This window comes from Ictidomys tridecemlineatus, chromosome 2 (assembly GCF_052094955.1).
Source record: "Ictidomys tridecemlineatus isolate mIctTri1 chromosome 2, mIctTri1.hap1, whole genome shotgun sequence".
NCBI classification, from domain to species: Eukaryota; Metazoa; Chordata; class Mammalia; order Rodentia; family Sciuridae; genus Ictidomys; species Ictidomys tridecemlineatus.
The window spans coordinates 97,368,150-97,386,958 of NC_135478.1; the positions used below are offsets into that span (position 1 = coordinate 97,368,150).

Sequence of the window (18,809 nt, forward strand, 5' to 3'; positions counted from 1 at the left end):
ACTGACATATGATGGCTCAAAAACTTTGTGACTTCATTTAGATGTACATTCTCATTCAAATATTCCCCAAATTCACACTGGGACTTCATCACACAGATCTAACAAACAGCAATCCAACTAGACATGCACAGAATAGCTGGGCTGCCACCAGATGAAACCTCCACCAGAAGACACAGAGAGTAAAAGGCAGCTGCCCAAGGCCAGCTTACCTGGGCACACCCTCCCCGCCCCTCAGCATTTCCTTTAAACTAACCCTTGCCCTTTGGCTGTGGCTTAAAGCAAGGAAAACATTTTTTTAATCAACTGTCTTTTGAACTTCCAAAAGCCCAGGTCTCCTCTAAGGGGCTTTCCAGGACTATTTTGATTGTGATTCATTCTACCTTACACAATGATGTTAAAACAAATCTCTATAGAAGGTAACTTTCCACCATATAGTTATCATCCCCATTTGTAGATAAGGATCTGAGTTCACAGGAGTTAAGAGATTTGCCCAAGGTCTGGTAAAGAACGTAGAGTTAAGATCTGAACCCTACTGTCTGTCTGAATGCTTCTAACCAAAGAACTCACCACCTCTGCAGTTCTTCCTTCCTTACACTGAACTGAAAATTGTCTTTTTTAACTTCCACTTTAGGAATACAAAAAGCACAAATCTCCCTCTTCCATATGATGGCGCTTGAAAGACATAAAAGCGCTGTCACCACCTCACCCTGGGGCCTCTTCTCATCACCAGGCTAAACACTCGCCCTTGCTGTAGTCTTTCCTCCTGTGATTTGATTTCAAGAACCCTTGGCCACCCAGACATTCTTTGGCAGAACACAATCCAATTTTCTGGTGCCCTCTTAGGGCCTGAAGGATGACAGAATGAAGTAGATCATTTGTTGCTCCTTTCTCTTTTTTTTTTTTTTTTTTTGAGACCACAGTATGAGAAAAAACTCACTTTCATCTAAAATCTAAGTTCAGAAATCCAGCCTCCTAAGTATGACTTGAGGTAGAAAATGTCCCTCCACCTCCTTGAGAGAGACAAGAGGGAGTAGTGGGGACTGTGGTGAGCTGAGGGGGATGCAGGCCTTACACAAAGGGTCTCCTCTACTCAAGTCTAGGTGCAGCCTATGTGGACCCAAGGCCCAGGACCACTTGATCTCTAGTTTCATTAGAAACTAGAAATCCAGATTTCTGTACCAATTTGTCCACTTTTACATGACTATAATGATTAAAGAATAAAAGCCAGCCAGCCACATGTACATACACAATGCACGTACACATAGGTGCGCATGCACACGCACACACACACACTCTCAAGATGCATCCCCTACTTTTTTTTATTTTTAACTTCAGAGTAATTGCTGACTTAAAACTTGACATTTATCCCCTCCAATTTTGCCCAATTAGGGTCAGGTCATAAATATTTTAAAATATTTATGCCTTCAGATTCTGTCCTTTGAAAGTCATTCCATCCCAGGTTGAAGAAGCTAATTTGTGCACTGCCATAATTTGCATCTTCCTGGATTCCCACTTCCTTGCCATCTCAATCCCAGACTCAGGCCACTGAACCCCTAGTGCATGAAGATTTTTCCCCAGCAAACTCATCCTTAGCACCCCATGGTGTTCCCTGTGATGTGAAGAAGAGGATGAGCAGCAGCCCCACAGATTGAGGGGCTGTCCTGGGAATATTAACAACTGTGCCAATGTCCAGAGCTGTCCCTGGTTTGAGGCTGAGGCCAGCACAGGGCTCTGTGTACACCTCCATCCATCTCGGACTCACAGCAAAATGACTACATACATTAAGAGTAAAGCCACAGCCTGTGCATCACAGCTGTCTAATTAAGTCTGGCCCACGGACACGGGCAGCAGGGACGGCCAGAGGACCTGTACTACTGCAGGGCTGAGCTTGGTGATCTGTGGGCTCCATTTCACACCTAGAAGAGTAAATAATCATTTGCTAAAGAACTTGCTTTTTCATGAGGCTACAATAGGCAAAACCTGTCCTCTTCCAAAACTGTACCTATCAGGAGGGACAGAGGATATTTTTGGTGGGATCCATGAACTTGAACTTGAACTGGCCTCCCTTGAGTGGAGCTCCCCAGGCAGGAGAATAAGGATCCTGTGTGGGGCTCCACAGGAGGCTCTCAGGAGGGGACTGAGGACTTAAGGAACCCACTGAGGGAAGTCACTTGTCTGGGTCCATGATGGCATAAGCACACAGAGTCATCTCCATTTGCCAGTGTCTGCTCCTGCTTTCTGGAAGGCAGGGGAAGGTGAGGAGTGTGTGTGGCCAAAGGCACATTGACCATGTTTTCATCGATGCACATGATCTCCTGCGAGCACTTGGTCTCCTGAGCTGAGAAGGTAAGGCCTGGGCTTGTTCCATCTCCAGGCGCCTGAGCAGGGCCGTGTGTCCAGGTCTTGAGCTGGTCCAGCCTTCTTCTCATGGAGAATTAACGTTCCGAGTCCAGGAAACCACCGACACCAAGCTTGAGTTCCTACAGACTCCTTGTTTTTCACTAGATCTCACAAATACACCATTTCTTCTTTACTAAACTGTCTCTAGACCAAGACACAGCCTCCCGCAGGTCGCACTGAGGAGAAATAAACCCCTCCACGACCCTTTCTCCCTGGGGAACCCTGGAAGGCCTTCCTGTTGGCCATGAACAGTTTTGCTGAACATCTGAAGCAGAGCTGGGAGAAGGCGAGGAAGGGCAGGGCGGGGCATTGACGTCTTCTCCTAAAACATGGGGACAGAGTGGGCCCGAGGCCTCTCTCCGCACTCAGAGGAGGAAGGATCGTCCTCAAGACTGAAGTCCCTTCTCCCCAGGTCTCTGCTGCAAAAAGAAGCAGCAACCAACGTACTCAGAAAAAATGGGCAGAAACACCCAATTTAGCAGTTCAAAGAGAACCTTGTGAAGACTGTGGAAAACTGAAAACATGGGCTGCTTCCCGGCAGAATTTGGAGTCAGAAGTGTAGCTAATCAGAATGAAGCACACAGTAAAAGTGTCCCTTGGACAGACTCCCCAACTGAGCTATGTGCCTCAGGTTATATTCAAATTAAGGCAGGTAGCAAAGGATGAGCTGTTAAAAAATTTAATAGTCACTTATTTTAATGTTACTAACAAAAATTTAGTACATCAGGCTCATGAGTTTTATTATCCTGTAATGAGACCAAATCTGCTTTTAAGTTTGAAACAGGGAGGCATTTATTAACACCACACGCCAACCAGCCACTCCAAAACAGCGAGGCAGTTAAAGAAAATATATTTAGTAAATAAAATGATTGGGCACAGAGAGTTGGTACCAATTGAGATGGTATGGGGACTGTTGATGCTAAGAGAACAGCACCTTACGAAGAAAGAGAGGGAGGAGGGGGAGGGAGATAGAACTGAGCGTGAGCACAGATTTGCCCTTGAGATTCAGGCTTGGCAGAGGGGAGCAACTCAGCCACCCACAGATGCTGTCTGACCCAGGTGTCTCTGATTCAGCCGTTTGCTGCTTAGTGAGGTCACTCTGGCCCACAACCCTTGGAGCACAGGGTGCTCACCAGATCTGGGAGGCTAGGCACAGTGAGCCATGATAGCCACGTGCACGTGGGAGACAGATGAAGTCTTCACGTACCTTCACGATGTCCTCATCAGCTGACCTGCACTCCACAGCCTCCGACATGTCCACCAAGGAACTGTCCTCTTGAATCCCCATGACTTTGATAGGGACCAAGTCGGGCTTTCCTGTGAGAATGGCGGTGTTCAAAACCTCCGTGTCCTGAAGGAGAGAAGAGATGCTGGTGAGTGAGCTTGGATAACAGGGAGCAGGGTGAGGCTGGCCAACACCACCTCTGCCCTAAGAGCCTGCAGGGATGCAGCCATGTGAGAGTGGGGTCCAGACAGACTGATGGCCACATCTTGCAGCCAGATCCTTTTCTGGCACCCAGCCTCTCTGGGAGCACTGAGCTGCTCCCTCCTCCACTTTCTCCCACACCCTGCATCTCTTGCATCTGTCAGGCTCACACCAGCACAGGATTTCTCCCCAGCATTCTCCAGAGCTCTGTCTGATAGTCCTTTGGGCAGTGACTGCATGTTCTGGGCTTAGTACACGCTTAGTACACAGGGAGCACACGCTTCATTTTTGTTTCAAATGAAGAAAGACAACAGCACAAAGAGCAAAGGAGAACTCGTCACATCATAAACCTCTGCACACCTGGGCTGGGCACCGTGGCCCCTCCCTCAACTCTTGGGACCCCAGAGATTCCCCTGCAAACCCTGATGACCCCTGGGGGCTCGTGGGTTCTGTCTTCTTAATTCATCTCCATCTGTCAACTTCCTGCTGTTGCCTCTCCCAGCTCCCCTGCCCTTCCAGTGCCTCTGGCCTGGGCAGTTACGCTGGCCCCAGGGTTCTCCCTGGGTCTCTCTTCACAGGGCTCAAGATCTCCAACCCAGACTATCTCTCTGCCAGATCAAAACTCCTGGAAAGTGCCCTACTGTTCTTAAGGTAGGGTCCCTCTCACTGAGGAGGGCCACCTGGGCCTTGCCCACCTCCCCGTCCTTCTCCTGTCCCCTTTTCTCTGTCCCCTGCACAGTCCAGCCTTCTCACAGTCTGCGCAGCTTCTGCCCCATGTTACCTCCCATGCAGAGGTTCCCTGGTCTGCAAACAGGGACAAACAAGCCCCTACTCCACAGGGAGCTTATGCACATTGAACAGGCCATCTGTGCCCACCTCGGGGCAGAAGGTGCCATGAGCACAGCCCTCCATGCAGCTGCTACAGTGGAGCTCAGAATGTTCACTCAATTAATGAGCTAAAGAGCCACCTCAAGGCTCACGCAGGGACCACAGTGGAGAAGCTACTTCCACACCAGGATGGAGAAGAAGGCCAAGCAGACAGCCGGCCACGGCCGCACAACTCAGCTCAGCAGTGGAAGTCCACAGCATCGGCTCAGCTCCCCCAGGAGAGTCCAACAGGCCGTCACCCATCACTCCTCTCCCCAATCCCTGCCTCAGCCCATGAACTAGGCAGGTCCCATACTCTGTGTCCTCAGTTGGCCCCCCACTCTCCATTCCAAACCAGGAGAGGGGCAAGAGAGGGGGCAGGCCTTGAATGACAGCCACAGCGGCCACTGAGACTGAACTACTAGGAGACGGGCGGTGTTCTAAATGACTGGCATGCAAATAATCATCCTCTGTGCTTCCCCAACAACCCTCCCAAGATAGTATGAGTTTTAGTACCATTTCATACATGATTTGCTTTGCAGTGATATCAAACCTGCAAATAATAGCTAATTTTCAAGAGAAAATATCAAATTTATAAGGAACACATGGGAAAGGTAGCAGCCCAATCCAATAGGGTGGTAAGTCAACCTTCTTGTTTTGACATGTGTTCTTTCCTCGATGTGGGATTTTTTTTGGGGGGGGGGGCGCAAGGGATTCCACTCAGAGGTGCTTAACCACTGAGTCACATCCCCAACTCTTTATTTTTATTTTTTATTTTGAGACAGAAGGTTTCACAAGGTTGCCTCCAATCTCATTAAATTGCTGAAGCTAGCTTTGAACTTGTGATCCTCCTGACTCAGCCTCCTGAGCCACAGGGATTGCAGGTGTGCACCACCACACCCAGCTTGGAATGGGGTCTTGAAAAGATAATTTCAAAATAATGTAAATAAGTTAAACCTCTCTAAAATCATAAAGTAGGTACATATGTACTGTCGGCACACGGAGAGAGCAATTACCACATCCAATATTACATCAAAACAATGATCTGGTCACGGAAACTGCTAAATATCCACCATCAAAAACAGAAAAAGTCTTTTCTGCTCTATCTGTGGAAGCCCCAGGTCTGATGCCTAGAGAGCATCTCTACACTTCTCTGTGGAAGGCCCTTCCATCCCATGAAGGCAACACCAAGGGCAAAGTCACAGTGAGGCCATCAGAAACCTCTCTTCTCCATAAAAGTCACAAGGAAACTGGCAAACACTGTCAAAATAATGTTTCCTGGGCTCTGGAGATGCCCCAAACACTTGTATGACTGGGAGAGCATTTATACAAGAAATAGAGGGCCAGGTTCTGGTCAAACACAGAGGCCTTGGTGGCATTTTAACTTGAGGCCATTCCCCCATTCTCCAGCTCTGCGATGGCTTTGAAGCATGACGCCACCTTCCCAGTAAAAGCCAGTAGTGTGGGCACCACAGGGAGGAGAACCCCACCAGAGACCTTTCCCACCCACATTCCCAAACCACCCACAGTACACACCTTGTCTGTGGGTTCCCTGGAGCATCCCACTGGCAACGCTGTATGTGGCCTGACTCTAGGCTCATCTTCTCCCTGGAGATGTTTGTCAAAAGCAATTACAGGCGACTGTTCACCTGCACAGCTCTCTGAGGCATGAAGAGCATAAATAGCTTAAAGGGGAGAGATGGGCAAGGAGATGTCCCAGGGCTTTGGAAGACTGCGACATGTTCCTGGGAATGCGTAAGTATGGCCATGCTCATCCAAGAGCTGTGCATGTGCCCAGAGTAAAGGCAAGTGCCGGGTGCCTAAAGAGATCCCATAACAGGCTGCCCAGCAAGCTGGCCTGTCCAATGGAATGCCACTGAGTCATGAGAAGGATGAACTGATAGATCACAATAGGGACGGGCCTTAAAAACATTATGTTTAGAGAAAGAAGCCCAGACATGCATCTGCCAGTTCCATGTGTGTGAAATATCTGGAACACGTGGGACGTGGATCAGTGGCTGTGAAGGGAGCAGAGGATGAAGGGCATGGAGGTCGCTGGGTGGTACGGTCTGTGTGGCGGGACAGATGTAAACGTTCTAGAATTAGCACTGATGGTTGCAGAACCTTGTACACTGGAACCCATTGCATGTTCTGAACACTGAGGCAATACTGTTCTGGGGACAGGCTTGTGACTCGCCCTGGGTTGGGAGGAGCGCAGGGCTATGTACCAAGTAGACGTGGCCACTGTGACAGTCGTGCCAGTGGGAAAGGACCTGGCAGCATAGGAACATGGTCAATAGAGCGGCCCAGGAGGCCTCAGCACCTTGTGAGCAGCGTGGGCTCTCTCAGGGTAAGGTGACTCCATATGTCGTGGCCTCTCAGTGTTCAGAAAACAACCTGAACCATCTCCTGAGCGTCATTTTAACATAGCGGATTTCTGGTGTCATCACAGTCGGCTTCCCTGGAGAGGGCTTCACTTCACAGTAGCAAAGACAAAAGCTGACGCACCATCTAGACTTCCAACACATTCTGCGACCTGGTTACCACCATGCATCTGGCTCCAGGTGCTCCTCAGGATGTCACAGGCACCAAGACACCTCCTGTCTTAGGACAGGTGCTTCCCAAAGGACAGCCAGGCCAAGGAAGAGAATCCCTGCTGAGTAGGCCACGCCCAAGGAGGGCCACCCTGGTGTGTTCCTGGTGGCAAGCTGTCCCTCCTGACTCACTGCCCTCTTCAAGCCCTGTTCACTACAGGAGGCATCAGAGAGTCTGCATCGCAAACTAAGGAGCTTCCCTGGAGCGCGTCCTGACTGACCTAGGCAGCAAGCTGCCCGACAGGCTCCCATCACTCTATGGGCCCTGCCCTCACCCAGGGTGGGGACTCCAGGAGAGGAGCATGGAAAGAATGTAAGAGTGGGGCCAGCTGCTGGTAATACTGATGAAGACCTCAAAATGAAGCCAGCACAGAGGTCAGAGAAGCTGAGAGAGGAGAGGAACATCATCCAGTGACATTGCATGATTCCTGGATCCAACTATGCCTGAAGCCAACATGGATGTCTCAGTTACGCCATGCTAAAACATTTTGTTTTTCATTTTGGCTTTGCTATAGTTTGCTTAAGGTAGGTTTTTTTGGCATTTTTCAACTAAAGGACTCAGGACTAAAAGACTAAATTTGGTGTTCCTTCCAAGAACATTTCTATCAGGCAAGGAGGGGGAAAGCTGTTCCCAGTGCCTCAAACACAACCTCACTGTTTCCAGAGTAAACAAATCCCCATTGGCAGTGCTGATCCCAATTTACAGGGCGTGAGACTTCTGGGTTTTGTTCCTTTGTTACACTGTGAGGTTTTCGTTTTTGATATTTTGTTTATTTGTTCTTGAAATCATCCCTAAGCAGCAACTTCATATTAAAAGCAGAAGCTGTTAGCTTTGTGTATGGGTGTGTGTGCGGGTGCGCATGTCTTGAAGGGGGTAAAGCCTCCTTAAAGTCCCTTTATTTTGTGAATGCAAGAATCCCTGGTGCCTCAAACATTTGCTAGTGATTCTCCATGTGCCCAAGTGGGTGGGGTAGCATCCACATTTCTACAGCGTCTGGGATGGTGGGGGAGCAGCAGGAAACAAACCACAGTGAAGCCACAGCCACCAGCTGAGCAAGAATGATGCAATAAAGATGTAGAACTGGACAAAGAGAGCTACCCTGAGAGACTCAGAGCTGCCCTGGTGTTGGGGTGGCTCTGGGAGCCCAGGGGAGGGGCGTTGGGGACAGTGTCCAGAACACCGCCCTGAGGCCAGGCCCAGCATTGCCCGCTGCTGCAGCAGAAGAGGCTGCTGGGCTCTGCGTGAGCCTGCACTGACCGCCTTGCACCAACCCAGCCTCCGCTGTTCTGGCCTCATTGGTGATTATTTAGTGACATTGGATAGTTGTAAACATCTGCGGCTTCACTGTGTTGATGGTGTGCTCTTCTTCCCCTGCCAAATCCTACTGTGTGCACTGGTTGGAAAGGGCCCTGGCACATCCTCTCTGAACCTGTGGACGCATCTTACTGAGACAGCAGGTCCTGGCAGGTGTTATTAAGTTTGGGATCTCAAAAGGACCATCTGGAGGAGAAGGGGCCTCACATCCAATGATAGGTGTCCTTTTAAGACAGAGGGGAGGGACATGTGGAGAAGACCAGCTGGGGAGATGCAGCCAGATGCCAAAGGCCCCTGGAGCCCCGGAGCTGGAGGAGGCAGTGTGGATCCCCCTGGGTGACACATGGCCTGCCGAGTCTGGAGCCTGGGCCTCGCTGTTGCATGAAGCTGCCCTGTTGTGGTCCCTGCCAGGTGCCACAGCCCTGGAAGACCCACACACCGCACCAAGAGTGTGAGCCCACCCACTCACTGTTCTCAAGGAGCTGCCTCACCTGACCAAAGGGCACCTGGGGCTCAGCAGAGCTGCCCCCCACCACGGTCCCCACTGTCCAGCAGGCCTGGGGCAGCAGGAAGGGCGTCCTGGGCTTTGCCTCCAGCGACCACCCTGCCTCTTAGATAAGAGCACTTCTCCTCTTTCCTTGGATAGGAAATGGGGGGGACTGTCCATCAAGCTGTCTCTTCTAGACAGAGAAGAACCTATATGTGACCTGGTCACACCCGACTGTACCTTAAAGCACTCACAGATCTTTAAAAGGATCAAAAGTGATCCACCCTCCCCTCACCTACTCCCTCCTTTGCTACCAAGATCCCCCCTCAACCACGTTGGGGCAGGACTAAGGATTGGTGTTTTTTATTTTTATTTTTTTAATTCTCCAGATGCTTCTAAGGTTCAGCAAGGTTGTGAGCTTCCTTCTCTCTGGAATCTACAAACTGAGCATAAAAGTGAATAAAATGACTGAAGTCCCTTATCCAGTCAGGGTGCCCTGCAGAAGGCAGGCATCAGTGACCCCTAGCAGGCAGGCTCTCCTCTCAGGACCTGGCCCTCCAGCCTTCAGTGTGATGGTGAGCTCCCCATCCCTGAGGACTTCCTTCCTAGGTGGCCCTCCAATGTTTTGGCTGCTATCAACCAAAGACTTCTGACCAACTCACTCAGGAACCGGCAGAACAGAGGCTCAAAATGAAGTCTCTGCTTCTCTGACACAGACTGTGGTCCCCCCACCCCATTCATTCATAAGCAAACCCTCACCCTCCTGCTGAGTGCACAAAGTTTGCTGAGAAAGAAAGAAGTGTTTCACAGAGAGAAGAGAGGATCTTCTACACAGAGCCTTAGGGCAGCTCTAGGGAGCAAGCCATCTGCAAGTGTGATGGTCTGAACACACCTATACGAAGATCATTAATTAAAGAATGTATGCGTACTGCAGAAGAGGAGAAATCACCCCATCGGAGAGTAGTTGGAACTCATTGTCTCAGAGACTTTGCTAACTCCCATGATAGCTGGGGTGGACATTACCTGTCTTCTCTTTTTGAAAGCAGCAACTTCTCCATCCCTAGGGTACATAAACGAGAGAACTCACTATGCAGGTAGAAGAGAGAATAAAATCCTGCAGGAAAAATGATTCCAAGGATATCAGAAGTGCCCACTCATAAACAAGTGCAAGCCAAGTAACTGTGATTTTCATTTTTTTATAATTATGCACAAATAATCTCTAATTGACAATTCTGGTAGCCGCACCTATGGTGTAAGAAGGTTTGTGCTTGAAAAGAATCACATGAACAGGAAAAAGCCCTGGGAATATACACTTTCAAGGTTCCTGTATATAACATAACTCAAATATAAGCTTTGATTAATTAAAAATGCACTTTGTAAACCTTAGAGCAATGACTAAAACTTAAAAAGAACTCTAAGTAATGAGCCAATCATGGAGATAAAATGGAATCACAAAAACACCTAGTCCAAAATCAGGCAGAAGAAGGAGGGCCAAAGAATATAGAACAGATGGGACATGAAGAAACCCATGAGCAAAATGTTGGGTCTTAATGTAAATCTATGGATAATCACATTAAATATAAATGGTCTAAACACAATGATTAAAAGACGAAGACCATCAGACTGAAGGAACAAGTGAATGGGTTTCCGTTGGGACTGTGTGCTTTCTGCAAAGGTCGATGCTAAACACTAAAACAAACAAACAAAAAAATGAAACATAAATGCTACTTAAAAGAAAGCTGAGGCAGCCACATTAATATCTGAAATGGACTTCAGAGCAAGGAATATGTCCAAGAATAAAGAGAGGCATTACGTTATACTAATGGATGTGATTCAACCAAAGGACATAATAATGCAGAGGGTACAGTGCTTCGAAATAATCAAAGCAAAAGTTAGCAGAATAAAATTTAAATAGACAAAGCCAAACTCAGAGATATAAGCATTCTCAGTAACTAAGAGAACAAACATATCAATTAGAATATATAGAATCCTTTTGACCTTGAGTTAGGCAAAGACTGCTTAGAAGGGACACCAAAAACACAATCATTAAGAGAAAAGATCAATCAACTAGATTCATTAAAATTTAAAATCTCTGCTCCTCCAAAGATGCAATGGGAGAAAATGTCTGTAAAACACAATCTGATAAAGAGCTTGCAGCCATAATATACAAAATACCCTCAAAGGTCAATAATAAGAAAATAAACAAGCAATAAAATATGGGCACAATGTTCGAAAAACACATTTTGCCAATAATAAGAATGGCAATTAGACACAAGCAAGAATATTCACCACTGTCAGAAGTGAAGTTAAAAATTTCAACAAAATACCCACTGCCCATCTACCAAAATCAAGCAAACAAAATGATAATATCAAGTGCTGATGAAGATACAAAACAGCTGTGACATTTATTCACAACCTAGAAAGAATGAAAAACATTCAAACCACATTTTAAAATTAGTTTGCAGTGCAATCACCAACTGCCTAGAAATTCCAAGAAAAATGAAAACACATTAATGTTAAAAACCTGTTTGTGAATGTTCACAGCATGTTTACTGCACCAACTGTTTTTTGGCTTGAAGGAATAGGCCAAAGTCCAGGGGCAAAAAGAGATGGGGGTTTGCTGGGGGCTGCGGTGGAGGAGGGAGATGACTCCCCAGGAGCAGAAGAGCTTCTGAGGCTGATGGAAATGCATTATATCTCCATTGTGTCACATTTACACTCTGTACAATGCACAAGGATGGTACATTTGTCAAAACTCACTTGAAAGGGTGAATTTTACCCTATGCAGTCACACTTTAATAAACCCAGCTTTTAAATAAAGTAGATGGTTGTAAAACTGTCTGTCAATCAGCCATTCCTTTATTCCATTAATTCAGTAATATTTCCCTTTACTCCAATTAATACAGAAAGGACTCATTTTTATTATTCAGGCCTGCAGATGTGTGCAACATCTAATATCCAGAGGCTTTCTTTTCCACTTAAGCTGTTGTCGGCGCTAACTAGAGAGTTTAGGCTCTTCCCTGCCTGACTCTGGCCACTCTCGTGATCAAGTGTACAGTGGGTCATGAGGATCAGGCAGGTGAGTCGGGGAAGAGAAGTGTGCATAAGCACCTTCAGAAAGGGACCTACCTGCTCACACGGGTGCAAAGAAGCTACATGGGAACGTTGCTGGAGATAGCAGGGTACGTGCACTTTCAAGGGAAGCTGGAATTGCTGATTATTTTTTCAGGATCAAGAGGATCATTTATGTGACCACCTTGGCAGAAGCCAAAAGAGGATCTGATAGCATTTTTGCATGCAACTTCTAGTGAACTAAGAATGCAATCTTTTCTATTGATACATAAAATTGCAAGTAGTTACGGAGCGCAACAAGATGCCTTGATAGATGTATATATCGTGGAAATCCTGATTTGTATATGTGACTTCCCCTGTTTTCAAATGTCAGGAGCCTATTTTAGTGTTTGCAAATATTATGTGGGCAAAATGGAATTTGTCTTCAGGCTGTGGGACCTGGGAGCACTAGTCAAGGGATGCGGATTAGAAGAGAGATCTGGCACCCATCAGAGCCAGACAGTAAATCAGAATGGCTTCCAAGAAGACAAAATAAGCTCCAGGAAGCTGGAATGCCACAGGAGTTCCACCATGAGGGATGGGAAGGGATTGAAGGGTGAAAACGTGAGCTTCTGTGCTGGGTGTCCTGCGCACACATCAAGCGTGGGCAGGGCAAGGTGAGCTCATTCCCTCGTGCCAGTGGGACCCTGGGCAAGCTGAGGAGGACCTCCTACCCCAGCGACCTCCTTGTCCTTCTCACACCTGCAACAGGTCCCAAATCCCTTTTCAGAAACCCCCAATTCCCAAAGTGCTGACGAAGCAAGGGTCTGGCTGACAGTGGGTGTTTACTTCCCTGGATGGCCAGCTCCGAAGTGCAGCTCAGCTCTGCAGGGACTTCACCCTGATCTGTGACAGAGACTTGTGTTTCCTGCAGCTTACCTATGGGCACCACAGAAGGGCACCACTGCGAGCCAAGCACAGGAAGGCATCTGCTAGGAATGTGCAGGTGGGTCTCTACTCTGTATCTTGCCATTCAAAGACTTCCATAATCCTAGCTCTTGAAACATTTTTAGTCCCTGGATTTCAGAAAACAGACTGTGGTCCTGTATAACCTTGGCAGTGCCTCACAGGTGACCAACCACCTTCATGAGCTTCTGAGTACCCCCAGGCCACCTGCCCTTCCACCTGCTTTTTAGGGGCCCAGGTATCAAACCCCCCAGCTCAAAGATACTTTGCCTCAACTCGCTCGTCTTAAATCTTAAGAAGAGATTCCTTTCTTTCAAAACTGTCCTAATTATGGAAACTTCTAAGAACCACTATGTATTTTCTGAGCCCTGACAAATTGCAAAGCTTCTTAATCCATAGTTGAAAATAAACATATAGTTGGTATTAAACATTGACCAGTGGGTCTCAAGGATTCCAGAAATCAGCAAGTAGATCCTCACAAAGAAAGACTTAGAGTGTGGTTGATGTTGTTGTTGTTGTTATGATAGCACAAAGTTAAAGAAGGCTCATTTGCTCTTACGGAGCAAGTGTGGAGGAATCAGAAGCGAGGATGGATTGAATGGCTGCTTTTGATCATGAGAAATGAGCTGCAAAAACATTTTGCAGAAGATGAACTGCAGACCCTCACAGACCTCAAACCATGCACACACACACTGTGAAACTGCAGCAAGGAGAGAGAAGCCCACCAACCACATCAAGGCGGAACCAGGTGGCTTTGCTATAGGGTGGACTTCCCTGGCTTGTGATGTTCATCACCCCACCCCCATCCACTGCTGGTCCTGGCTCTGTATGCCCACTAAATAGCTGCTCCTAACCCTTCTATGTGCATGTCGGTAGCAATCGCTACTCCAAATCAAAAGTGAAATCCTGTAGAAGACACAGATACACACACACACACACACACACACACATACACACCATGAATGCAGGCTTTGAATAGGAAAAGCCCACAATTTGTTTTAAAAACACAACTGAAGTCCTCACCTGATTCAGACCTCTCAAGGATATAGGGAAGAAAAGGGAAAGAGGGCTCTGCTGTGGCTCAACCCAGTCAGACAGAGCCCTCCAGGGAGCACCTTCTGTGCATTAGGTCCTTTGATCCCAAAGACCCCAGTGAGAAATGCAGAGAAGGGCATTTCCAATGACCACTTTACATTTGGGGAAAGTGAGTCCTAGAAATGCAGGGACCTCTAATAGCAGAATTCAGGGCAGGCTTCTGGGTGTTGGCTCTTGCAAATAAAACAAAAAAGTCCCTCCCCACACACACCCACCCACACACACACACACACACACACACACACCCTCCACGTGCATCACTGCATTCACCTGGGGCAGCCTGGAGAAAGGAACCACATATAAAACACAAATGCACCCAGTTGGCAGGTCTGGGAAATTGTCCCCTCCAGGAAAGCAGCTTCCTCTGGAATTTCAGACAGTGCGGTGAGTAATGACTTTTGAAAAGCAAACCCTGGGCTGGGGATATAGCTCAGTTGGTAGAGTGCTTGCCTAGTATGTACAAGACCCTGGGTTCAAACCCCCGCACCACAAAAAAAAGAAAGAAAGAAAAAAGCAAACCCTGCTTTTTAACATCAATTGGCAAGTTGTCTCTACCAATGTATTTCCAGCCTGGCCCGAGAACGCTGGGCGGGAGAGTTCTGGTCTGCGAAGGGATAGATTTGAGGTTGCACTTCTTCCCAGCCCCAGAGCCAGCGCCTGGGGCCTGCTCCGCCTCTTACCTTTGCCCAGCAGCGCGCTCAACACCAGGCTCAGCGCTCTGCACAGCGGTGCCGCCGGCCGGGGGGCCTTGCCCTTGAAGCGCATCCTGCTCCCGGCAGCTCTCCCTGCCCGCTGCCAGCCGGGGGCGCAGCGCCCGCCCGCGGACCCCGCCAGCTGCTCCATGTCCAGGGCCACCCCGGCTGCTTCTCGGCGTTCACGCCGCGGCGCTCCAGCTTCCGCGGCTGCTGGCGCTGGGGTCGGGACAACTTTTCCATAGCATCCGCCTCAGCCGCCACCGCCGCTGCCCGGCGGGCCCGCCCCCCGGTCCCGCCCCTCCGCCCCAGCCACTCCAGCCCCGCCGCCCCCATCCCGCCCACGACCCAAGATGAATGGAGAGGGCTGGGGGCGTGGACCAGGAGCGCGTGTGCGGGTGAGGAGGACCCTGGAGGCGGGGAAAGCGAGAGGAGACTAGGGCAGGGGCTGACGCAATCACCGTGAAACACTGTGTTCGCAGCCGCTTGCCTTCGTGCAGTGTCCGGCCCAGACACCCTGCACGCAGGATGGAGCTGGACCCTCTGGTCGCCGCCTTCTGTGATCACTGCGGGGCCCGGTGGTCGTCACACCCCAACGTCAACTTTAAGCCATTCCCCGCTTTAGCTCTAAGATCTGGAGCCATCTGGATTTAAAAGTCACCTGGGGCTGCCGAGGAGGATCTTCCAGAAGCATTATTTAGTGGGAAAGCAAAGTGCAGGGCAGGAACTCAGATGGACACAGATGCGCGTAGGTGTAGCATGGTGCGTGGAGAACACAAGGCACCGGCAGCCTCAGGAAGGGGACTGGGCGAAGGGTCGAAAGAAAGACTCATTTTTCACTGCATATCCTTTCATGCCATTGGGTTCGCACACGGCGCGGAATGTGTTTTTTATTAACTGTTGGGGGGGCGGAACAAAACAAAACCCAGCTCGCTGCTGCCGCCACTCGCGTGCCCCAGGCTTGTGTTGAAAGAGCAGTTTCTCTGCGAATACGGACCTGGAAGGGCTGTCCTCGTCACCGCTTCCTGACCTGTTCTCCGTCCTCTCAGGTTTTCCCAGCGCTCCCCTGGCGCGTAGTGGGACCCTGGAGCAGTCTCTGCCAAGTTATGGACTCTGGGGCTTCCCCCTCCACCAGGTGCAAGCAAAGAGAGGGCGGGACCCCGGCTCCCTCTGGTGTCTGGCGGCTAAAGGCTATGGGTTCTGAGACTGGAAACCTGGCCAGGTCCTGCACCAGCTAAAGCACTCTGGTCCCGGTGGTCCCCACCTACCCTGGGCTCCTGGCTCTCACCCTAGGTGAGCTCAGATCAACCTCAGAAGGAAGGACGACTGGGTTATGTTTCGCCCGCCCTCGAGGAAAGAATTTTGAAATGAAAGAAAGAAGTCCTTGATTGATAAAGGAGAAAGGTCCTTCAACTCAGCTTCAAGGGAATATGAGTCTCACACAAGGAGAAATTGGGGATGGAGCCAGGTCTTTGGAGCACCCCTAGCTCTGGAGCCTGTCGCTGCTGGGGGCAGGGGGGTGAGGCTGGAGATTCTATGTCCCAGGCTGCAGCATATGATGCTTCATTGTTTCTCTTTTAGCTTGGGGAGCCTGCCATGCCCAAAAGGTCGGTTCTCATAGGCCTGGGGAGTAGCGACTTAATTTTTTAAGTGGATTATGCTTGTAATTGCCCAAATCAGTGCCTAGCTAGTGGGGAGAAGTCGTGGAGTAGACATAGGGCTCCTAAAATGAAAGGCACATTTTCTTCTTCTCCTTCTCCTTCTCCTTCTCCTTTTTCTTCTTCTGCCTGGAAGTCATTGGAGAATAAATATTTTTCATTTAGATGTTCCTAGCCTCCCGCCATCAGGGAGAAATTCAACATTTCCCATTATTTCTGACGGAGGGATTGGAATCTGCTTCATCCTCTCTCCCTCCTATCCTATAATAGGAACAAAAAATAAAAGCCCTGGATTGGGGCCTCCCCTGCCCTGTTCTCCCTTGCAGACCAACAATTGCCCCTCCCCTGCGCTCTGACTTTCCTTTTGGCACAGAACATTGCTCTTCTTGTGCAAAGCTAGATGTGGTCCCTGGATTAAGGACTCCACCCTGCAAATAAACAAAACAAGAGGAAATTGAACCTACCACAACACAATATGTAGTCACTCAAAATGAAGGGGAAATTTTAAAAAAAGGGGAAGATGACTTCAATCTGGTAAGCCCACCTGACTGTGTGGCCATTCTGCTTTGTAACAAAGCCCTGCACACTGGGCCAAGGCCTCCCAGCATCCCAGAGGTTGTCTTTCTCATTTCTGCAGAAGTAGACCTAGGAAATAGGGAACTCCCCCTCTGCAAGTCTAACTGTAGAACCTCATTTAATTTATCTTCTAAAAATCAATTAAACAAAATACAGATCCAACAAATCTGAGGGATGACGTGGTCATTTATGTCGGTTAGGTAAATCCACAGGAATGGAGGTGCGAACCTAAAGGTTTATGGGCTAATAGAGTTTCCTGTGTTTATTTTTTTTAAGTCGTGTATTATTTAACCTCAAAATCATTAATTCCTTAACTTAAATTACTTCCAGATGCTTTTCTGAATTTCATAAGGAACATCAGAGACCACTAATCTCCTCAAAGGATATTGCAAAGCTCCCCGCAAACTGTGGGCACATGGAGACAATTAGCATGATTTATAGGATCAGAGAGTTATTGGAAAAAGGAAACCTGTTGCTTCTACATGTGTTGGGTTCCTTCCTAAGTCAAAGAGGCAATTTCAGATTTTTTGTTTGTTTATTTGTGCTTAAATTCCAAATTGCTAATATTACATAAAATGAAAGACAAAACTTGCTAATTTGGCTCAGGATTTCCTTACATAAAATAAGACCTATACATAATAAATTACTGAATACAAGGAAATGAGGGCTATATGTTGGCCTCATAAAACAGCTTTGGTCATCCTACAAATTCAACAGCAAGGTCTGACTCTGCTGCTTCCTACTAGAGGTAAAAGCAAAGAATGGAACACAAAAGGAAGTTTTAAGTTCTTGGGCTGGCATTGTTCTCGACACTGTATCATTTCTCCTGGTAGCAGCTCTAGTGGGGAACATTAGTTTTGCCATTTGACAGTTCATTCATTCATTCAACAAGCATTTGACATTTTCTTACCCATTTGTCAGCCCAGATTCCAGCTTGAACAAAAACACAGGCCCTGCATTTATAGATCCTGCATTCTGGTCGAGGAGATAGACTCTCAAGAAATGTATAAGTCAATTCATCCCCAAAGACAATGATGTGCATTCTGAATAACGTGGATCTGGCCTTATGGAGTCCCATTCACTTCCCAGGGCCCCACCCCTCAGCACTACAGCCAGATTGAGTCCCTACACTCCTAATACCTGCAGTGGGGGTTAAACTGGTTTGGAGGAGACGACCAAATTCAACTCACAGAGTTTGCTTGCTTCATCTTGGGAAGGGTGTGCTGACGCCATTCAGTAACATCCACCACCTTCCACCCTCCTTGTCCCAGGGGAGGCTCCACCAGGGTTCTGGATAAGAATGAGGAGACCGAGCCCCTGCCAGGGAGAGGCTCTGGCTGGAGGCTAGGAAGGTGGATTGAGGGCCTCATCTCTCGCCCCTTCTGGTGAATCTCTCCATATCTGGCCCACCTGCCATCCCCCACTTCCTGGCAGGAGAGGCAGCGGGTCTGATGTGGTAGGGTGAAGGGGCGCAGTCCCACAGGTGGGCTTTGAGTTGCTTGGGCTCCATTCCTGGAAATATAGCTCAAAGCTTCCTCCTGAGGCCACTCCAGTAATTTTCTGTGTGCTCGTGCCCTGTAGCAGATAGCTAGCTAGGCTCATATCACCTAGACTTGTTCCGGCCCCTGTAGATGCCACGTACATAAAGGGCTCAGCCCTGGCACTGATGCCCTTCTATGAAT

General features: G+C 48.5%; 1 pseudogene across 1 annotated transcript in view; it reads right to left on the reverse strand.

Moving 5' to 3' along the window:
* Positions 1 to 15,799, reverse strand: part of LOC101970523 (transmembrane protein 132B-like) — a 56,303-nt pseudogene extending 40,504 nt beyond the window's left edge. The window contains exons 1-2 of the transcript XR_013434893.1: positions 15,555 to 15,799; positions 3,608 to 3,751 (exon numbers count right to left, since the gene is read on the reverse strand). The product of XR_013434893.1 is annotated as a transmembrane protein 132B-like (transcript). The remainder of the gene's footprint in view (positions 1 to 3,607; positions 3,752 to 15,554) is intronic.
* Between the last annotated feature and the right edge of the window lie 3,010 nt (positions 15,800 to 18,809).